Source organism: Sphaerodactylus townsendi, linkage group LG13, assembly GCF_021028975.2.
Source record: "Sphaerodactylus townsendi isolate TG3544 linkage group LG13, MPM_Stown_v2.3, whole genome shotgun sequence".
Classification (NCBI taxonomy): Eukaryota; Metazoa; Chordata; class Lepidosauria; order Squamata; family Sphaerodactylidae; genus Sphaerodactylus; species Sphaerodactylus townsendi.
Window position 1 is genome coordinate 33,449,044 of NC_059437.1, and position 23,593 is coordinate 33,472,636.

Sequence of the window (23,593 nt, forward strand, 5' to 3'; positions counted from 1 at the left end):
CACCTATGGTGAGGGAAACTTTGGAGGGAACCAGCTACTAGATGGTTTGATTAGACTTTCACTCTTATGGGAATAAATGTAGCCAAGGTATAAATTTGTCTTTGTGTTGTGGTTTATGCTTTTGCATACTATACCTGCTGTATTGTTGTGATGATATTGTGTACCTTTGATTGTAAGCCACTTTAAATTTTGGATAAAGCAACATATGCTTCCCCCCCAAAAAAAATAAATATAAACAAACAGATGAGGAGTGAGACTCTTGTTGGGACTGTGAGGTCCCAACTGCTGATTTTAAACTGGCCAGTGGCAGCACTGTGAGGGCTGGTGGCCATGGAAACAGGAAAACATACAGACTGGCAGAAGAACCGCAGCAGTTCAGGCAACCTTCTGAGAATCCATGAACAGTTCAACCTACAACTCAATTTCTGAGGGGCTAGAGTCACAGTGTACATGAAGCTCAAGTGGACCTCAAGTGGACCTCCAGGATTCCTCCTAAGCTGCAGCTCCATGTCTGACTATCTGTGATGGTGGTGCTTCAGAGCAGCAGAGATTAAGCCAACCATTCCCCCTGCTTACAAGTTGCCAGGTGGGAAGAGCTTGTCAAAGTCTAATATCAGCCAGATAATCCTCAAAGATGTCAAGTCTAACACCAGGCTTTGGATTTTCCTGTTCCCAGAATTCAAAGCAGTCCCTTAAACATCACTGGGAGGGAGCTGCAGTTCTTGGTTTCTTGTTTTGGCCTTTTCCATCTCAGAGGGTTGCTTAGGTCTTTGGGGGTCTGTATGACGCTACTCTACCATGGAGGTCAAAAGCAGCCCCTGGCACAAGGCATGCCTACAACCTGCCACCTTGTTGGAGAGGAGAGGAGTGGCAAGCTCAAAATGTGGGAGTGTCCATTCTGAAAAAGATACAGGGAGATTTCCTCAGTATATTTGGGTGAACTCCATTTGATTCTGTGTTGCTTAGCAACTGACTGGGCTACTGATGCAGTAAGGGCAGCTCCTTCCCTACTCTGTGCAGACAGAGAATCATCTGAAAGTGTGGTGTCTATGTGACAGCCAGGTGTGTGTTTGTGTGTGTGTGTGTGTGTAATGTGGGAGGAAAGGGGAGAGTTTTGGGAAAGCATATGGTGGAATAATACGAATATTGCAAGGTGAGGGAAAGGCAGGTAACCGTGAAGGGGAGATTATCTGCCCCTCCAAAACACATTGGGAATGTGAAGTTATTTGGGAATGTAATTTGGGAATGTGAAGTTACATGAAGGTTCTGACAAGCTACTTCCAGACACAATCAAGCTACTTCTGACAAGCTACTTCCAGACACAATCATCCAGGTGGACTTTCTCAAAACTTTCATATGTATCAGGCTCATGCTTTATCTTCCCAGATTATATCATATGGTTTAGTGCAGAAAATAGTAGCTGGAAACTTTTCTATTTCCTCCAATCGTACCTTGCAAGAAATGGCTTTCAAATGAAAAAATGGTTTGTAAGGATGCTGCTGCCCTGGAATTTCTTTCACAGGGCTTCACTGGATTAAAGTCCAGTTAAAAAGTCAGCTTCAAGCCTCAGTTCTCTTCTATTAACCCTATATCAAAACTTCCCACTCTCCCACCATCCAGCTTCAATGTCCCGTTGCAAAGACCAGTGAATGAATGATGCAGTGAGTTTGGATTTATATCCCTCCTTTCTGTCCTGTCTCAAAGCAGCTTACAAACTCCTTCCCTTCATCTCCCTCCACAGGCACCTTGTGAGGTAGGTGGGGCTGAGAGAACCAGCAGGCATCATGTGCAGGAGTGGGGAATCAAAGCTGGTTCTTCAGTACAGAATCAACACTCTTAACTGCTACACCACACTTGACTCAGAGAAGTCCCCTTTTCTCACATGAAAATGCCCTGAATAGGGTGTCCTGCAATGTGGGAAAGAATTGCTCCAAGCATTTGCTGGTGGGGTGGAGGTGGGTGGGATGAGGTTGAGAATTGGCCTATCTAGCAGTATCTTTCTCTCACCTCTCCTTCATAAACATGGAGTATTTCTGTGTGGAAATTTTGAATGATGGGTCCAGTTATGCTAGTGGTGAGCTGGGATTGCTTCAAGAAGGACTTGCTGCTGTCAAAAACTTTCAGCAAGGCCAGAATAAGACTGCAGCATCACTATAATTTCCAAACTTCCCAGATGTGTCAAGAGGATCACCACTGACAAGAAATAACTGGGAGACGCTGGTGGACAGCTGATGGCGGCTATCTAGCAAGGGTAGATCTTGTTTAAAAGCTCTGATACATGGACAGTGCAATCCAATGCAGAATAGCTCCAGGCTTAGACACTGATTTCAGTGGGCTTAAAGTTAAATCTAGGTTCATGCTTATAAAGGTTGAAGGTTTTGGGTTTAATCTTTAAAGCCCGAAACTGTCTGGGACCATCATACCAGCAGGACCCTGCTCAGAGCCGGAGATCCCCAAAGAGCATTATGTTCAACTGGGAACAATTTGCTGGACGTCCCTGGCCTCAGAGGCAGAGCTGCAATGGGGACATCCGGGATGGCTTGCCCCAGGTGCCACCATTGCAGTCATGTGGAGGGGGCAGGGGCAGGGCAATGTGTTGGGGGCAGGGCAGGGTGGGGCAGGAGGGAGCGCACGGGCACCTCATGCCCTGGGCACAGTTCCCCCTCCTTTCAACACTGCCTGGCCCTGGAAGCTCTGGCCCCAGTCTAGGGGAACCCTCTGTCTACAGGGACTCGGGCCCTGCAGAATTTTGTTCAGATCTGCAGGGCCTGTAAGATGATGTTCTGCCAGGCCTACGGTTGAGGCACCAATAGTTACATCATTGCTGGCCTTCTTATCTCTATTCTTCTCTTTATTTTGTGTTATCTTCATGTGTTTTATTTGTGGTGATTAGATATTGATTAATTTGGTTGTTGCCATTAGGTTTTTCTTTCCATGGTTTGGTCACCAGGTGGTGAATATGAAGTACTGGGTTCCAGGGATGTTGGTATTCATAGTTTTCAATGTATGTGAATTGGGTTGTATTAATATTCAAGTTGTTAGCTGCCCTGAGTCCCCTCTGGCAGAGAGGGGGGTGGAATTGAAGTCCAATCAATTAACCAATCAGAAAGAGAAATGGGGTTGGAGATTGCTAGACCATTCACAGCTCTCAGCTTATTCAATCTAAAATCTACATTTTATTAAATTCACCAATGTCCCAAATGTAAGCATCTTTGGTTTCAATGAGAAGCCTGTGGTGGGTGTGGGTTACCATTCTTGCTGGCTGGTTTTCTGCTGCAAATGGATTGTTTCCTGTCTTGGACCTCCAGGCTGTTGCATGAGTCACTTAGTGGTCCTTTCTCTGCAGGCCCGTCATGCTCGCTGAACACGAGATGGTCATGGTTTTGGTCCATTTTTGCAGAATTTGGCTTGAGGATCATATTGTTGGATGACACCCTTGTAGATTTATCTCTTGGATGTCTCCACTGCGTGATTGAGTCTTCATCTTCTGGTAGGTCCTTGCTTTCCCATTCACTTTCACTGTGCAGAAAATGGGCTCGTCAGCCTTCAGTTTAAAAATCCAGAGTAGAAACTGAAAAAGCACAAACAGTGAGACATCATGTCGTGAGTGGCATTTCCCATGGAAAAATAGACAACAAAGGGACTTGGTTCACCTTAATTGAACCCAGGAACATATACACACATTGAGCATGGGGGAGAAAATGCTGGCTGCATTGGGGATTGAGGGCTGTACCGAAGGGCAGTTTGCTCTGCTCACCAGAGCCAGCCAAAGCCTTGTCTATATTTAACCTGGCACTTTTTCTTGATGTGGACATAAATATATTCTCTGGGTTTCAGTCCCACACTGAGTGCCATATCACACCATCCTTCTGCCCAAGAGCGATGCATTTCCATTAGCACATTTGTGCTTTGCTTAGTGAAAACATGTGAACTCTGCTGGAGAGAGGTGATGGCACATTGAGCAAAGCCTGGGCCTTCATGACTGACAGAAACACTGTTCCTTCTAAACCTGTGGGCTTTATGGCCTCATTTAAGCCTTGAGAACTGAAGTCAAGTCAGGGAGTGCAGAGCCTTCCTTGAGGCTTGCCAGATGAAGACCTGTTGAGGCCCTAAACTGTGTCAAGTTTAAGAGGCTCCTTAGCATTATCCTCAACATTCGTAATTTGGCAGACTGTAGCTTACTTAGTTTATACATAACCTTGATTAGAATCGCCAGCTCTCATTAAGATAATGTTGCCATCACAAAAAGTTCAAGACACCTGATTTCTTTGAACAAGTATCTCATGAGGGTATTTTCCAGCTGACTCCCTTTAGTGGAAGTCCAGCTGATAGAGCGCAAAAATAATGGGGTACCAATAACCTTGGCCTGGCAGCCTAACTCAGACCAATGAATAGACAATTCTAGACAATCTGGCTGCATTTTTAACTGTTTATTTGTATTGATTTTAAATTTTTAATGGACACATTTGTTGTTTTTACATCTTTGCAGCTGTTGCTGCTTGAGTCAGAAGAGATAAGGTGGGGTATAAATATTTCAAATAAATTAACAAGTGTGCTTGTACCTAAAACAGCAGACCTTCCATTAGCATGAATCAACCCTCCAAGCAAAGAGGACAAGACAAGACTACAGTTATGTTTCTTTTCCCCTTCCCCTTCCCCTTCCCTATATTTTTCCCTTTTCCCCTTCCTCAGTGGCCATAGGGGATGGGAGGGAATGATTATGGAACTGCCCAAATGGCTCCAAGTATGCTGCAGGTATGGCAAAGCATCTTCAAGTAGTGGTGTAGAGCATATGCAGGCCTGTCTGGCAGCAGAAGTTGCCACATTTTCCTTTTGATCTGTCCAGGTGACAGCATTGGAATAAAAGATGTTTCTGGTACTTTGAAAACTAGAAGATTGGTTCATGGATTAGGATCTTGCTTTGTCTGGTGTGGAAAGTATAGCTTTAGATGGAAGATCCAGGTCAGTGATGGCGAACTTTTTCGAGACCGAGGGCCCAAATTGCAACCCAAAACCGACTTATTTATCACAAAGTGCCAACACGGCTATTTAACCTGAATACTGAGGTTTTAGTTTAGAAAAAAGGGTTGGCTCCGAGGCGTGCGTTACTCGGGAGTAAGCTTGGTGGTAGTCGGTGGCTTTGCTTTGAAGCAACCGTGCAACTCTTCCGACGGGTGAATCACGACCCTAGGAGGGTTTACTCAGAAGCAAGCCCCATTGGCAGCAACCGAGCTTACTCCCAGGTAAAGGATCAAACTTTAGTACTTTGCATGAAAATCAGTGGGGTTTAACAGCACTTAACAGGGTTACCTACACAGCTTCACCAAAACTAGGTCTTAGGTTTAATGCTAATAATCGAGCCCAGTGGCCCAGGCCAGCCTAAATGTGTGAGGGGGTAGGGGCAACTCTGTTTTCACATGCCCACCGAGAGGGCTCTGAGTAAACCTCTGGCACCCATGCCATAGGTTTGCCACCACTGATCTAGGTAATCTAGGGAGAGGGTGGAGTGTCAGGGTTAAGTGCCCATTAGAATGCTAAAGTTCTACTGTGAGATTCCAATGCAGAACTTGAAAGTTTACAAGATAAGCACAGCATTGCAGTACAGTAGTAATTGATGACTGAGGGAGAGAGAACCTTCATCTCAGTTTAAACCTAGACCAATGTAAAATCTTTGAGTCTTCTTTTGAAGCCCTTTTGTTGGAGAGTGTTTTTGTTGAAGAGCAGAGTGTCGTGGAAGATGGAAATCTTCTCCTTCTGTTTTCTGAATGTTGCAGTCTTTTATATATCAGATATTTGTCTGCTTCTTCTTTTGCACAAAAACTGAACTGTTTGTTCTGTGTGTATCTCACTGGGTAATGAGTGAATGAGTATGAGTGACATTTGTTGGTCCTATAACAAAATTGGCTGAGTAGGCACTGTTGCCTTGTCCAGTCCCTGGGCTTGTTTCTGTTAGATGGACCATGAGTTGCTGGTGATGAGCTGTAGCTCTTCTGAATTTGGGAGATGGCATAGGGGTCTGCCTTATCCTTCCTGGCCAAACAGAAGCCTGCTACTACCACCAAGACTAGTGATTCCCAACGTGGCACTTGTGAACAACGTGGCACTCATCAAATCAATGCATTTCCTATGCCCACTTCCTTCTCCCTTAAAGCAAAACAGCCAGACTGGAGCAGGATGTCCTCAGAAGAGCCCAAGAGGCATCACTTTAGTGCCTGCTCAATTTTAGTGGCCTTAATAGTCTGTGGTCCTCCTTTGAAGCTGCTGGGTGTTGCTTTGAAGTAGCATGCTGTGCATTTTTCAAGAAATAGCTCATCAGAACTCATGGCATTCACCTAAGCAGAGCTGAGTTCATTGAGGAGTCTTTGCTAGCCCACTCCAAATTTCAAGCTTCAACTTCACAGTTATCAACTTCACAGTTATCGACATATCAACCAACGTACATGATAAGTGAACACCACAGATGAGCAAACTGGGATCTGGAGAGCTGGGGGATGTGGTGTTGTTACCAACTCACCAACTCCCCCCCTCCCCAGAAGTCTAGTGCCATCATGAGCGTATTTTCTTGGAACTGCCATCACATTCTGAGAAAGTATATTTCCTTCCAGGTAGAAAAAGGGTTGAACTGAAGGGTTGAACTGAAAAGAAAGTGGCGCACTGGGAAGGAAGAGACACACAGAGCCTGCAGAAATATCAGGGCAAACCTTAAAGAGAGCCAAGGGAGATGAGAATTCTGAGAAAGCGTGCACCCACTGGATTTGGGCAGACAAGCTAACTTGGACAGAGAGATGTGGTTTTTATTTCCTGTTTTAGGCTTAAGAAAAAGTGTGGAAAGATCTCTGGATACAGAGAGCAGAGTGCCAGGTATGACTCTGCTATTGTGCATGTGTCATGGGGATTTTCATAGGGCATAATTTGATTTTGGTGCCAGAGATTTTTCTTTCTTTCTTGTGGACAAGGGGAAGGGCCAGGGTGGTCCTCTTGGCAGAAATTCAAGATGACGCCATCCTCATGAATGATGCTAAAAAAAAAACCCCCTCCCTGTGCACAGCATGAGAATAGACTCCAGGGAGGGAAAAAGAGGAGAGGGCTTGTGGGTAGTAAGTGGCACTTCATGTTAATGAAATTATGATTAACTGTCACAATTAAGCAATGAGGGATGTAGCCTAGTCTCCTACACCCGCCTCCCATGATTGATGAGGTACAGAACCTGCTTATGTTCACCTGACAGCTGCTTCTGCTGACGGGAGCATTTTTCGGAGGTTTCGGCTTCCTTGGCATCCAGAGAGAGCAGACCTGCCTCCAATGATGTACTTGCATGCTGCCTTGCTCAACTAAGCCAAGAAGTAGTTGTCCACCAAACAGAGGCAGCCACCACCTCCTTCTCAAGTGGGCTCATGGATTGGCAGGCAGGGGCAGGGTGTGAGGGAGAAGTGGAAGGTGGAAAGAGGCAAGGGACTCACTCACAAGCTGATGAGTGGGAAAGACATCTGGTAACTGGGGTTCCCAGGGCATCACAAAGGAGCGGCCATGACTTACTGCAGCCGCCATTGCTGCCAGGGGAAGGGCGGCACTTCCGCTTCTTCCCCCTCCTAGGCTGGTAAGAGGCGGCGAGTTCCCAGGGCATCACAATGACCTGGCAGGAGGGCAGAGAAGTAGGCATTTGCTAAATTGTCCCTCTTCCATGATGTGAGCAGAAGACCTGTCAGCATGTAGTGGCCATGTATAGTGTTTGCCCCGTCTGTCCTTCCTGCTGCTTAGGATGGCCAAAAAAGGGGATGGAACCCTCCGTGTGTCATAATTGTATTGATCATGAAAGATTTCAGAATTCCATAGGATCCCTTTGCCAGCAATGCCTATGTCTCCCTACAGCTTATTGAAGAACTTTTTTTGTAGTTCTGCACACTACCGACTAGCCCTTGCAGCAAATCCTAGGTTTGGAAGCCATTCTGTAGGACAAGGTGGTTGGATCTGGTTCTGCAAAGGCCAACTGACAGCAATGGGAAGAGAGATCGGCTCCTACATCACCCCCTCCTCCACTGTAGATGCCCAGTGCTCTACAGGTGATGTCTGCAGTGAGAATATTTGCAGCAAAGGGCTTACTTGCATGCACCAGCCTAAGCAAGATTCATGGCAGGAATCCCCAGAAAGGTTCAGGGGACAGCCTGCAGCTGCCTTTTGAGCAAGACATGCACACAACTCTCTACAGCCCTACAGATTCTGTTATATGAGTGGCTCTAACACAATTTAAAATATCAGGAGTAACTTTTAGCATGATGGGGTGGGGAAGGTGGTCCTTCTCTGGCTGACCACCCTGCAATGGGAGGGAAGAGTTGCTTGTCTGCAGACAAATCTACTCACTGCAAGGGATGGCGACTGGTTGTGCAGCTGTATGTGTAGTTGTCCTTTATACTGGTCTACAAGGTTGGCTCTTGTTCCATTTATATCTGTCCAGAGGTGGGGCCATGGCTCAAGGACAGAACATCTGTTTTGCATGCAGGAGGTCCCAGACATCCCCAGTTAAAAAGAAATTGTAAGTGATGTGAAAGATCTCCACCCAGGGGACTACTGAGCCACGGCCAGTTGGAGCATATAGCACTGACCCAGACAGAACAATGATCTGACTTGGTAGAAGGCAGCTTGTGCATGTATTAATGTGTGCACATGACATTGCCATCTAGCCGTGGATTTAAGTGTCATACAGCAAAAACAGTGAAAAGAAACAGCTGAGCTTTGAACATCACATTAGATATGGTGGATGGGAGGGAACTGGGGCAGAATGCTGGGAGCTGCATGTTAGCTGACCTATCTTGTTGAATTCATATTCTGCAAAAACTGGGGACCAAATTCCTGGGCCACCTCAGGCGGGAAACTGGCTTCTTGTGATAGTGGATTGCTGAGTTCTCTGACCAAAGCTGCATCCCAGTAGGCCAACTGTAGCCACGCCAACACCAAGCTGTGACAGAAGAGGGGGAGTCTGACGACAGAGGCAGAACTTAGAAAGAAAATGGTGGACTTCCTCACGCACCACTCAAGCAACCTGACATGAAAATCAAAGAGAAGTAAGTTTAGACTCTCTGATGGGCACAGTTCCGTGACTTGCACAAATTGCAATTGATTAGCAGTGTTGTTTGGGAATCACAAAACAAGGAATGCAAACGTATCCAGCTCACAGTGCCCAGAGGCATTTTGAAGAGAATGCTGTTGCCTCAACATTTCATCTGACCAAAATGTTTCAACATAGAATATTACAGAGGTTGCCAAATTTCATGACCATATTGTTTCAGTTAGAAATATTCCACTTTCTGAATTGTTTGCCCCCATTATGGATGAAACTGCAATTGTCTTCTTTACTACTCACACTAACAACATTTGACAGAACAATTATTATTAATGTATTGTCGAAGGCTTTCACGGCCAGATTCAACTGGTTGTGGTAGGTTTTCCGGGCTCATGATGACCACGGCCACACAGCCCGGAAAATCCACCACAACCAATTACTATTGAAATGGTTTCCTTGAATCCCAGGAGATAATTCAGTATAAAAATGTTTTAAGTATATTCAATTAAGTTCGTTCGTTCGTTCGTTCGTTCGTTCGTTCGTTCGTTCGTTCGTTCGTTCGTTCGTTCGTTCGTTCGTTCTTTCTTTCTTTCTTTCTTTCTTTCTTTCTTCATCAATGGTTTAAACATGGCACCTAGCATTTAAGTAGGGTTAAAGTCCCATAAAACAAAACAAATTAATTGGAAACACCAGCAGCAAAAAATAATTGAAACAAAAAGGCTCATGATGACAGTATACATAAATAAAAAGAACTGCAAAAGGACACAATTATACATCCCTAGAGCATATGCTCCCTTTTTGTGCCTCCATGGTATGGATTCCCCAGACTAGACAGCACTCACAAAGACAGCTGCTGTGCTGGCAACTTGGTGCATGGTTGCTGATTGTTGAAATTAGCTTGGGAATTGAAAGGGAACAATGTGTGTAATAGACAGAACAATCTCCTGGCCCCAGAGGTCTCTGGTCCAACAATTTCCAAGTCATAAATGTTCACCTACTCCCTAAGGGTAGGATTTGCCAATGTGTCAATGCAATGTGTGCAGACACCAGGAAGGAATGATGGTTAATACTACTATTCTAAAAAAAAAAAAACACCCAAAAATATTTTTATAACCCCCCCCCCCCAAAAAAAAAGTCTTACAGAAAGCAACCTAACCAAATGTTTTTTGTTAATACATGCCAACCAGGTCACAACCAATCATGTATGAAGAACTGTAAAAAATATAAATGAACCATCCCCTAGAGAGTTACAATCGCAGTCTTTATGACATTTGTTTACTGTCACAGTCCATTGGAAGCAATAATACAATTCCCAAATGGCACAGCAAGAACCTACTTGTGTCTCCCTACCCTTGTTGGAAATGAACTGCACATGTGCAAAAAAAGGGGGGGGAAGGAAGCCCCACACCCTAATTTAAGGGTGGGAAGTTGTTGGGGTTTTTTTTAGTGTTCTCCATTAATGCCTTTTGCAATGCCTTCAGATCAGAGATGGAGACATTTGCCCATCACTAGAATTGACTGATGAGAACTAGCATGGTGTGGTGGTTAAAGTGTCAAACTAGGACCAAGGAAATACAAAAATCAAATCCCTACTCATGCGATTGAAGCTTGCTGGGTGACCTTGGGCTAGTCAGGCACTTTGAGATCTGACCCTGGCTACTATTTCGATGGGAGACCTCCAAGGAATACCAGGGCCATGACATGGAGGCAGGCAATGACAAACCACCTCCAAATGTCTCTTGTGTGGAAAATCTCACAGAGTCACCATAAGTCAGCTTTGATGTGATGGCAAAAAAATAATAATGACTGAGTCAACTCTTAACTTCCCTGGAATGTGTATTAGAACTGTATCAGGCAGGCTCTCTTGGCTTAGAGCGAAACCCACAGGTCTTGCAAGTAGAACGAAATTGATTTGTTTGTATTGATACATTTGTTCACCGTTGGAGCTGACTCCAGCATTTGACCAGCTCTATAAATATAATCATTTTGCTAAGAGAACGAATCGTGACTTTGGGAAACCGCACACTGCTTGGGAGGATGATCAGGGACTGAGATGTCAAGCCCTATGAAAAATATCTGGGGGGCTTGGGAGGTTGAGGGGGGAGGATGTGATTTTACTTTTTAAATATTGCAAGGCTGTCTCTTAGAGAAAGGCAGGGAGCTGTTCCTATCATCATCAGAGGACAGGACTCATTATTATGGATTTGAATTATGAACAGAAAGGTGCCAGCTGGACATTAGGATTTTTTTTTTGTTACAGAAAGAGTAGTTCAGCAGTAGAACTGGCTGCCCAGGGAGGTAGTGAGTTCCCCCTCACTGGTGGTCTTCAAATAGTGACTGGTTGAACAATTGCTAGGGATGCTTTAGGCTAATCCTGCATTGAGCAGAGGGTTGGACTAGATGGTCCGTATGGCCCTTTCCAGCTCTATGATTCTGTCTTTTCTTCAGATGAAAACTTACAAGACAATTTACTTGTCTTGGAGGCAGCTCTTGCAATCAGTCTTAGCCAGGGAACTGAATTTGCTCATGAGTGCTCAGCCCCATGAACTGAATTCTATACACTGCAAATGCTGAACCCAGCCAGGCGGAGGCAAAAGCAGGCAGCAGGACTTGGGAAGAGAGAGAGGCTCATTTTGCTATTACTGAGCTGCAAAAGCAACCCTTAGATTTATTATTGAACGTTTCTTTTTTGAATACAGGCAAACTCTCCGTTCCTCCAATGGGAATTTCATTTCAGATTGGAAGCAGCATCTGTAAATTCCTTTGAAAAAATGCTGGCTTTTTGACTGAAGAGTAAAATTGGATTGTGCATGGACGCAGCTACATTATGTGTGGGGCAGGACAAAGCCCAGTGGATTTGGCCTTCCGTCACATTCATCACAGCCCTTGCAAAGAATGAGAAGAAAAGGAACAGGTTGGAAGCCCAACTTGCCTGGGGGGTGGGAGATCCTGGAGAGGCATTTCTGCTACCCATGCCACCCCTTTTACCCCTTCACCACTCTGGTCTCTGGGAGCAGAATCTCCTCATACAGTTGTCTCCACAGTAGTTTGAGAAGACTGGCCATTCAGGTGACCATAAAAACTACTTGCCTTTCCCCCTCTTGTTCTCTTTCTATGTCTCCACTTTCTAGCTGATAGACCATTAACCCAATTTGGTCATCTGACTCACACCAAGGCCTTACTGACTCGGTGAGGAGTTGTCCTTCATCTAGATTGGTGAGGGGCCATGTGCAGGGATTTTTTGAGGGGGTCTTTCCCTGTTATGTGTGGCCTAGCTTGTTCATTCAACCTATCTATATTGTCTTGCATTTATGACAGTGAAATATCCAACACCGAATGGCTGAGTTGGTGTCCTGATATAATTTCTACTGTTCAGGGGAGGAAAAGGAGGCTGACAGCATCCAGATCTTCTCAGTCCTGCATTGGTGAGAAGGAAGAATAGCCAGCTAGGCTGGGGTCAAGACTTGTACAATTTTCTGTGGAGGACTGTTTGGGCAAGGTTCAGAACCAGAAAGCTTGACCAGGAAGAGAGGGCATGGAACTTTAAATTCAGAGACATGGAAGCTGACGGAAAGGAGCAGATTACGCAGTGGAGGAGCTTGGAGCTGAGCAATGGCTTGAGGGCTGTGAGCTTTGAAGCTGAAACCAAGAGAAAAAAGTGCTGCCTAGTCTATTTCTTGGGAAATTTGGATATGCACAGTTGGGAGAACTCTGCTTGCTGTGGCTTCTTACCTGGCAGTTTTAAGGTGTCAGTGAGGTCCACAATACAGTGAGCTGGGGAGAGCGGGGTTAAGTTCCCATGTTAAATCTGAACTGATTCACCAGTTCTCTGTTTTGCTGAACTGTATTCTTGCTGTCTTTCTCTGTTTGTGGGAATCATGATATGGATTGCACAGAGTTACCACTTGGAAATACAACCCTGACTTTGAGCATGTGCTTATTTACTTCTTTACTTCATTCAGACACTGCCTTTTCCTCCCAAAGGGGAGCCAAAGTATCTTATATCATTCTCCTCTCCTCCATTTTAATCCTCACAATGACCCTGTGAGAGAGGTGAGAATAACAGTATGTGATTGGTCCAAGGTAACCCAGCAAGTTTCCATGGGAGACTGGGGATCTAAACCTCCCAGATCTTAGTCTAACCATTACACCTCACTTGCACAGATGGCCTTCAGCACATTCCAGACGTGCACATCTAAATTTGCTGCTAATTTGTGAGGCTGAGTTGAGGAGTCTTACAGGCGAGGTTGTGTGCAGGTATCCTAGTGACTGCGCTGGAATAAATGGGACTTCCCCAAGTAATAGCTCATTTCCTCTTTTTGCTATCGATGGTGCCTTTGCAGGATCCACATTAGCCAGCAGAGTGCAGCAGAATCCAGAGAACCGAAGCCTGCTTGCCTCCTGCAGCAGAGAGAAAAGCACTGCTTTTGAGTCCTTCTGAAGCCATTTGCCCAGCTGCCCTTAGGACTGAAAACAGAAGAACAGCTAATGGAGCACCACTGATAGCTTGGATCTAAAGCAAGCGAGCCAGTAGTCAGTTGTTTTGCACCCCTGAGGACGAAGTCCTTCTGTTATCATGGATGGGGAAAAGAGCCACCCAACAGCCAAATCATCCTTCCCACCCATGAAGGCTCAAGACAACCCTGGAGAGCCCGGAAGGGGAGGGGCGGACTATCAGATCTAACAATTAAATAAATGAATACAATTTTGCACACTGTTCAAAAGGGATAGTGGCAACACGCTCTAAATCCTTCCCTCCCTGTGTGTTTGTCCAGTGCTATGGAAAAATCCATGATAGGGGAGCCAAGGTATCTCTCCCTGTTTTGAGCAGGCATTTTTACCAGTCGAGTCACTCCTCTGTTTAGGGAAAGGCCATTAGCCACCTCAGTGGCGGCAGGAGGAGCAGCAGTGGCGTAGGAGGTGTATCTAATCTGGAGGAACCGGGTTTGATTCCGCACTCTGCCGCCTGAGCTGTGGAGGCTTATCTGGGGAATTCAGATTAGCCAGTACACTCCCACACATGCCAGCTGGGTGACCTTGGGCTAGTCACAGCTTCTCGGAGCTCTCTCAGCCCCACCTATCTCACAGGGTGTTTGTTGTGAGAGGGGAAGGGAAAGGAGTTTGTAAGCCCCTTTGAGTCTCCTACAGGAGAGAAAGGGGGGATATAAATCCAAACTACTCTTCTTCTTCTTCTACTCTTCTTCTTCTTCTTCTTCTTCTTCTTCTTCTTCTTCTTCTTCTTCTTCTTCTTCTTCTTCTTCTTCTTCTCCTCCTTCTCCTCCTCCTCCTCCTCCTCCTGCTCCTCCTGCTCCTCCTGCTCCTCCTGCTCCTCCTGCTCCTCCTTGGAGGTGCTGAATGCTGCTGCAGCAGAATCTATTCACTTTCTAGTTTGTCACTATTAGCTGAGCTGGGGTTGTCTAACATTGCTCCACTCCCTCTCACGGACACATAAAAAGGTAAAGGTAGTCTCTTATGCATTACTGACCCATGGGGTGATGTCACATTATGACGTTTACTTTGGCAGACTTTGTTTATGTGGTTGTTTGCTATTGCCTTCCCCAGTCTTCTACACATTACCCACAGCAAAACAGGCACCGGTACTCATTTTACCAACCTCAGAAAGATGGAGGGTTGAGTCAACCTCTCCCAACTTTTTCTTTTCAAGGTCTAGGGGTCTGCAATTGGCCATGCTGGCAGGTGCTGATGGGATTTGTAGTCCATGAACATCTGGAGAGCCACAGGTTGCAGACCCCTGTGGCAAAGAGCAAAGTACTGTTGTTACGCACAATACCAATTTTCATATGAACTTGAAGGGAGCTGCCGTACCCTTAGTTAAACATTTCTCCTTATTACGTGTGTGTGTGTGTGTGTTTAATCTCTGTTCTAATAAACCCTTCCTTGCCAATTCCCAGATGTTGCCTTCTGGGCAGAGGACAGTTGGTTTGAGCAGAACCTGCTCTGCTCTGTCTATCTGCCTCTGGAACAGTTCATGCCAATCTCACATTGATTTTCACTTCAGTCAAACATATCCTGAAAGCCCCAGAGGGACTTCCACAACAGCTGCAACTTCCTCTGATTTCCTGCATCTTTTACCTCTCCAGGATGCTAAATACCTTTGTGCACTGATATGTTATCAAGGGATTCCCTGGGTGTCTGATGAGCACCTGTTCTTGGGGGTACTCTCTCCTCCTCCAAGCATCATTTAATGTTCTTCCTGATGAGCCACTCCACAGGGGAAGGGAGCCATCTCCTGGAAAAAGACAGACCTCGCCTTCGGACCTGGACAACAGGTGCTCAACTCCTACAGGAGAGAGATTCACTATGGGATTTCAAGAAGGAAACAGGCAGGATGTAGAGAAGAGCAAATGATAAAGCATTTGGAGTGCATCACATAGGCAGCCTGTTATTTGGTATGTTTGAGTTAGAGAAATAGGAAAGAAGCGGTACTTAGTCCTTTTTCAAGAACTGAAAAGCTTTTGAAGGATGGCCCAAAACAATATGGGGAGGGGCCATGCTCATCTGAAAATCTTTCTCAAGACAGAATATTCAGAATTTAGACCACCAGGGCACTATTTTCCACTCTGCCATGAAATCTCCAACATTTTCCTTCTTGTGAAAACAGAAAGGATCCTGTTCTGCTCAGTGGTAGAACACCAGCTTAGCCCTTTCAGTCCTACACCTCTCCAGTTAAAGGGGTCAAGTAGCAAATGAAGTGGAAGACTTCTGATACCCTGGATAGGATTTGTCAGTCAGAGCAGATGATATTGATCTGGATAGCCCGATGGTCTGACTCAGTATCAGTGCAGCTTTGTGTGTTCAGTGCATTCAGTTAATGCACGGTGAACACCAGGGTCCATTTCCTAAATGACAGTACGAGCAGATTTTCAGGGAACTCTACTGAAAGAAACATTTATCACATATCATTCATCACTCCAAGTACAGATATCTCCTTAAGCATTTTGTGTGTGTTGCCACCGAGTTCTGGAGACAAGACAGAGGATTTGGCCTGAATTCTGAGTATCCAGTCTTCTGAATATGTTTCAGATTAAATTTCATTCGAAGCAGAAGACAGTGACGGTGAACCTTTGCTGGACATTCTTAGAGTGCACATGGAACCATTTTAAAATTGGTGCTTTCAAACCCCATGGTAAGATTATAAAAGTAGGCAACTCAGTTGGCCCTCATCACTTTCCAGGATGGTATGGAGCAGTGGTTCTCAACCTTCCTAATGCCACGACCCTTTAATACAGTTCCTCATGTTGTGGTGACCCCCAACCCTAACATTTATCCATTTTACAGATGGAGAACACTGATGCAGAGAGTCTTAGGCGACCCCTGTGAAAGGGTCATTCAACCCCCCAAAGGGGTCCCGACCCCCAGGTTGAGAACCACTGGTCTGGAGTCACCTCAGAGACAGGGAAGGAGAGGCGGTCCCCAGGACAGGCAGCCCAGGGAAAGTGAAGAAGGAGCACTGTGTAGTGCTGTTCACTGTGTTGCAAAAATCTGCCCACTGGTGAAGGCAGGACCTAATTGGAGCACACTGAGAACCACTGTTCTGCTGCTCAGTATTACGATGGATTGTTCCCACGGCAGGCTGATATGAACTGGTTTGACAGTAAACTGAGAATCAATTACATCCATTTACTGTTTAAAATGGATTCCCATCAATCTGAACCCATTGAAGTCAGTGAGATCAACCTCTGGAACAGTGCCAAACAGATGCGCTGGATGGAGAGAGTGCAGGAAGAGGAAGGTGTGTGCAAGAAAGCCCCCTGCTTCTCTACAGACTTTCCCAAATTTACTGTCTGACTGCCTCCAACATCTCTTCGGGTAGCAGTCATAATTGCAAAATTGAACATTAATTATTTCACTATTTGTTTATAAAACAGTAATAAAGGGAAGGGACTGAACATACAATTGGATGATGTAAGAACTACAAAACCGAGGTATAGTAAGAATGACAGGAAGGCATGAAATGGTTCTTCCAATGCATATTACAAAGACTTTGAAGGGGCTCTGAAATGTTGTTCTCAAAGCATTGGCGTGAGATCTTCTAGTATGCTTTGAAGTCGCAGTCAAATTTACAAGGTGGGGGGGGGGGTTGGAGGCATACCAGGGAGGATTCCTCCTCCACTATTTGGTGTGTGCTGATAGGCAAAGCCAAGTTTCTACTCCATGGTTTTGATCCTATGGAAACTGGGTGTGCTAGCTCTGGCAGAGACTCTGGTAGATACATGATCTCTGACAGAGCAACGGACATGGAGCCTCTCAGTTATTCTGAATGGGGCAAAGTCAGGCAGCTGACTGCTAGCCATAGAGAGATGGGGGTCTCTCGGAATTAAACCGTAGATGTGTTGCCATGGAGACTGGCTAATGAAGCCCTAGGCAGCAGCTGGCTTTGACAATGCATCCCCTGATACGAAAGCATAACAAAAATCTCAGCACGGTGTGTGCATGTGAAGGTGAGAAGGCGAAACAGGTCATGAGCTGAGATAAATTTGAGATGGGGAACCCATGGACCAGAGGTCTCTCTTAATATGTCAGGGACCACAAAGAGATGACAAATTCCAGGGCCTTAACAGCATGCACAGAGAGACTTGGCATCTAAAAGGGAAAACCAGGACAGGACTCAGCAAGGACGTGCTGGAAATCTCCCCTACCCGGCACCCATTCTATCATTCCATCCAAACTTCCGCCCTCTTCCCACATTTTTCTTCTTTGTGTATCTTCCCTGATAGATGTGCTGAGAGAAAAATGAGATTTGGTTTTGTTGAAACAAACTCTCTTTTTGCTTTGCTGAATGGAGAAGAGTCTTTCCTGCTGACCAAGAGCTCCACTCACATGTGGCCACTGGTTTACCGCTGCTCCCAGCCTCCTCCTGGCTTTTTTTAGAGCCAGCCTCTGCTGCTGTATCTTTATTACAAGTGTCACCATAAAATACCTGGATGCCAAAAGTCATTGGCTTCTTTATTGGCTGGATAATTTTCTCTACTTGCTTGGATGAAAAATGACCTCTTTGGACAACTGGTGGTATTTTTCCCCTGTGCAGTATATCATACCCATACTGTTCTTGAAGCCTCCACAGGGTCAGCCAGGAGGTGAAGCCAAGGGTCAGATGGCGTTTGCCAGAATGGATGATGGCTACCAGATGTAATGTGAAACTTTGATCTTGGCTGGCTTCAGAAAGTCCTGTTCATATAGTGATTGCTTCAGCCAGATGAGCCAAACTCAACAAAAATCTTGGACCAAGCAATGCAAGATAAACCATTAAAATGAACATCAGCACTGGCTCACACTGTCATATCCCTGCACAGGTGAACAAGAAGGGTCAAAGAAAACTGGAATATATATAAAGGTAACGTTTCCCCTTCAGTCGTGGGGTACCACTGCAAGCAGTGATTTTATAAGCAAGCCTCTTTTGTGGGGTAGTTTGCCATTGCTTTCCCCGGCTATTCTTTACCCCCTAGCTATGAGCTAGGTACTCATTTACCGACCAAGAAATGGATGGATGGCTGAGTTGGCCATTAGCCAGGTGCCAGGATATCTGATCCATAGGGGGCTCGAACTCCTGACCATGTGAGTGGCAGTGCAAGCACTTAACCACTACGCCACACGGCTCCTCGAATATATATATTTACATATTTATCTCCCAGTCCTTTGCATTCTAAATCGATTCATGCTTACATTGTTTTCATTTCATCCATGTTATTCTCACAACAGCCCTTTGAGATAGATTAGAGCAGGGGTGTCCAACTCTGGTTCCACAGATGTTCATGGACTATGATTCCCATCAGCCCCTGCCAGCATGGCCAATGAACATCTGGGGCACTAGAGTTGGACACCCCTGGATTACGGTGAGCAAGAAAGCGACTGGCCCAAGGTTACCAAGTTAGCTTCCGTGGCAGACTTTGGATCTGAATGCGGATTTCCCAATCCTAGTCCAACATTCTAACCATTGCACCATGCTTTGACATGCAAGGAATATCACTTCAATTGCAGTGGTTGAACAAATGGACAATCAAAATCACAGAAACTGTTGGCTACCTTAACTCAGTTTCCATTAATGTTTCCCCATACTCAAGTTGTGTGAATTAGCCTGACAGGGTGGACCCAAGAAGTGGAAGCGATAGAGCTGTTTTCAGTGGGACAGAAGGTAGGCCAAGAAACCATATCATGAATGGTCCAAGCTAGGTAATGGCTCCTGGGCCAACCAGAAAGCTATCTGCTATCATTGGCTTTTAGCATGTGGCATGTACAAAAGTACAGAAAAGCTTCATCTTTGGCCAGCTGTCTCCTGATGGAGCAGAGCAAAGCTGAAGGAAAAAGATAAGTATCTCTGGTAGCAGAAAGCATGGAAAAGCTTTCAAGCAATTTCTACTACTCTTCCTTCCGAAAAGAGATTTGACTCTTGCTGTTTAAGGGAGAGATTAGAGAGGGGGGATATTGGTGTGGAGTTTGATTGTTTCATTGCCTCTTGCTTTTATGACCTGCTGTGACCTGACATCTGGTTTTTCTTGCTTGTCAGACAATCCTCCATGGTCTTCTACTGTGACCTGAAGAATCTGTGTTTCCACTCTTTCATATTTTGTAACATCTGGTCTGATCAAGAGTTCTTGAGTACTCCAAAACCTGCGCACTGTTTTGTCTCACTGTGTTGCTCCTAATAAAGTGCAGTCAAGCCACAGCTCACATAGTGTGACCTCTTTAGGGTTTTCAAGGCAAGAGATGTTCAGAAGTGGTTTGCCATTGCTTGCCTCCATGCAGACTGAGAGAGTTCTGACAAAACTGTGACAGGCCCAAGGTCACCCAGCAGGCTTTGTGTGGTAGAGTGGGTTCTCCAGACTAGAGTCCACCACTCTTAACCACTGTACCACTCTGGCCCTCAATAAAGATACTGCTTGGATGATTTTTTTTGCTTGTTCTTTTGCACCAAGATAGTTGTAAACAACTTGTTGAAGAAGAAGAAGAAGAAGAAGAAGAAGAAGAAGAAGAAGAAGAAGAAGAAGAAGAAGACGACGAAGACGAAGACGAAGACGAAGACGAAGATGAAGAGTTGGATTTATACCCTCCCCTTTCCCTCCTATAGGACACTCAAAGGGGGTTTCAAACTCCTTTCCCTTCCCCCCTCACAACAAGCACCCCGTGAGGTGGGTGGGGCTGAGAGAGCTCTGAAGAACTGTGACTAGCCCAAAGTCACCCAGCTGGCATGTGTTGGAATGTACAGGCTAATCTGAATTCCCCAGATAAACCTCCACAACTCAGGTGGCAGAGCGGGGAATCAAACCCGGTTCCTCCAGATTAGAGTACATCTGCTCTTAACCTCTATGCCACTGCTGCTACTAGCCTGACTGTAGCCAATTGGAGTAGGAAGGGTTTCCACAGCCATCTTGCCCTCACAGACAAGACCTTGCCCCCACCACAGGTGCAACAAGAGTGACTGCACCAAAGAAAGGTGGCTAGGCTTCTGAGACCACCTGTTATGGGACCTTTGAAGCATCTCCAGTGAAGGCCTTGTGGGAGACGAGAGTTAAGGGTGTCTGTTGGGCTCTACTGAAGTTCAAGCTTCTTCTGACCCAATTTTTTTTTCGGTACATGTGAACGTTCTGACAAGTTATTTTTGAAACAATGTGTTAATTAAGCAGCAGTCAAAAACTAATTAAGAAAAACTAGTGAAAACAAGTTCACATTGAGTGCCATATATGGGACCTGTTTGTTTAAAAGGTGCCAGTGACGAAAAGTGAAAAGGCTTCTGCTGTCAAGTGAGATATTTGTGCTCTTTTACTGAGGTCCCCCCAGGGCTGACTAAAGGCAGACTCCCCTCTTCCATAATTGCTAGGCCATTGTGTATATTTTACAATTTGTTGCTCTGCTGTTTTACAAGATAAAGAGTTATCTTTTATTTTAAAGGATTCCAGTCTTAAACTTCAGATTCAGATTGAAAGCTCAGGTCTAAATGAATGTTCAGCCATGACGCTCACAGATTCCTCTCACAAGACCTTCAAGGTTGTTTGGAAGATAAAACAAGCCACTCACAGCTTGCCTGCCAGGCCTTGGCATTGCCCAACTATCAGAGTTCTTCTGAAGGCAAAAGACATTTGAGGCAGAACTGAGGCCTGCTCTGAACTCATAGAAGCCCAGAAGTCTGGTGGTTTCTACCACTAAGATCGATCCATTAAGAGGGGGTCTTAATCAGTCAACTAAAAGGCTCCACCCTGATATGTCAGTCTCTTTCCCCTTTCTACGTGCCTGCCCAGATTTCCAGTCTAGCACAGGCAGTTGGGGGAAGGTAGTGAAACCTTTGGTGGAATATCTGGAAGGGGCGGGGGAGCTAACTCCGAACAGACCAATCAGAACTCTGGGAAAAGCTGGGCAGTGCTGGACAAAAGAAGTGAAAGCAGTCATTTACCTGCCACCATCCTCTTCCTCCTCTTTTTTATAGGAGTTGTTGGAAATCAAAGAGAGAACTCTGGTGGACACAGTTAATGCAAAAGCAGGACCTGACAGGCAGTAGTAGAGGCAGTGACCAATTCTAGACAGATAGCAAGTTTGGAAGATAGCTAGCTAGCTATTCAGTCTTTAACCTTGACCAGGTACCATTAAAGAAAATGCAAAGAATGTCAGCAAGATTACCCACATTTTAAAAATATCTACGGAACTTACTTAAGAAAGCTTTTTATGGGGGGGGGGGACTGTTCACTTTCCCCCCTGTGCAACTAGAATCAGTAAAGTGCACCATTGAGCAAAAGGACAGTGGAGACTCTTTGCATTCTTTGTGGGGAAACTTCCACACTCTGCCTCCAAAGCAAGGATTGTTGTCCTGCATTCCCCCCCCCCCCCCCGTCGCCCCCCTGGATAACAGCAGGGTGTAATGGGCACAGAAAACGCTTCAGGCACATTCCTGTACAACAAAATGAAACAGTGCATGTTGCAGTGCATGCCACAAAGCCCTGCTTGCTTTCTTATGGCGTGTGGTGGTCCCAGGGGACCATCCAGTGGAAACTTTCGTGTGGCACAGATGGCATCCGTGTCTCTTCTGCCTTTAAGGGTTTGTCAAGTCAGATTCTACCATCATGGCATCGTTCTCTTCAGGCCTCAGGGGAAAGCTGACCCTTCCCCTTGCCCTGCATCTGCCTGGCTGTGCCTTTGGGATTGATCCAGATGTTATCAGGCTCCTCCTGTGCCTCCCATCTGCCAGGGGAGAGCCGTTTCCTTGCAGCTGACTGGAGTCTGCATTCCAGCCAGTCTCAGCAGTGAACAGCACTTCCCCCAAACATAATTCTGGTGCTCGCATCTCTGCTAACCTTTGGACTCACACAAAATTTCCACATCTCTGGTCAAATTCTTGCTTCTGCTGCTTGTGTGTAGCTTTAAGCCTGCCCTTTGGTCATTTCACTTTGATTACAGCAGCTTTTTTCTCACACAAATGTTGGCACGGAAGAGCATCCTGGTAACCAAGACCCAGTGAACCGGCTTCTGATCCCAAACCCCACTCCTAGAGGAGGAGGAGGAGTTTGGGTTTAACCCCCCCTTTCTCTCCTGTAGGAGACTCAAAGGGGCTGACAATCTCCTTTCCCTCCTCCCCCCCCCCTACAACAAACATCCTGTGAGGTTGGTGGGGCTGAGAGAGCTCCTTGGAGCTGTGACTAGCCCAAGGTCACTCAGCTGGCATGTGTTGAAGTGCACAGGCTAATCTAGTTCCCCAGATAAGCCTCCACAGCTCAAGTGGCAGAGCAGGGAATCAAACCCAGTTCTCCAGATTAGTGTTCACCTGCTCTTAACCACTACGCCACTGCTGGTAGAGCCTAGATGGATGGCGATCAGAACCAGTGATGGTGTGAAAGCCCTGAATGTATAGGACTGGGGTCTTCCACATACTGGGAATTGAGCCTGGGACCTTCTGTATGCACATCTGGTACTTCAAGATCTTTAAATATTGTGGGGGGGGGGGCAGGGGGTTGATTAAAGTGAAGTCATGTTGAAGTGCATTTTGATTATTTTTGCAGTTGTGAGTTTTAGGCCCCATTTGTTCCCTCTTCCTCCGGGTGCCCTTGCATTCACTCCACCAGCTGCCCACCCTTCTGATGGGCTCAATTGCCATCTGGGCGCTCTTGTGGGTTCCTTCCTCGCCTGCTTTTCTGAACCTCCTTCTGGCTTGCGCAGCCTGCAGCCAAGAGCAACCAGGTCCTGCAAATGGTCGTGCTCCATTCCTCAACGCCTTTCCATCCCATCACACCCCCACCACTGTCTGTGTCCCTGGCCTGCATTTGTCTTCGATTTCCCTTCTGTTTGACAGGTGTTGCCACACCTTTTCTGCCCAGGGTCCTCGAGTGGCACCTTCCTTATTGGGGATCAGCATCACTTGTGTATTGGGGGTGGGGGGGTGGGGGTTCGTCTGCCTGGCTCCGAAGAGTCAAAGGCTCAACAGGTCGCCCTGTGGACGTCGAGATGGACGTCATTGCAACAGGTCGCACGCTGGCGCCCAGCCTCGCCGCTGCTCAAGGACTCCGGGCAGGTCCCACCTTCCGCGTCGCCCAC

The 23,593-nt window shown here is 46.0% G+C and overlaps 1 long non-coding RNA gene across 1 annotated transcript; it reads right to left on the reverse strand.

Moving 5' to 3' along the window:
* Positions 1 to 23,531, reverse strand: LOC125442431. The gene is made up of 3 exons (XR_007246001.1): positions 23,521 to 23,531; positions 12,038 to 12,048; positions 1 to 61 (listed from the first exon to the last, which is right to left on the reverse strand). It is a non-coding gene; the product is annotated as an uncharacterized LOC125442431 (long non-coding RNA).
* Positions 23,532 to 23,593: the final 62 nt, after the last annotated feature.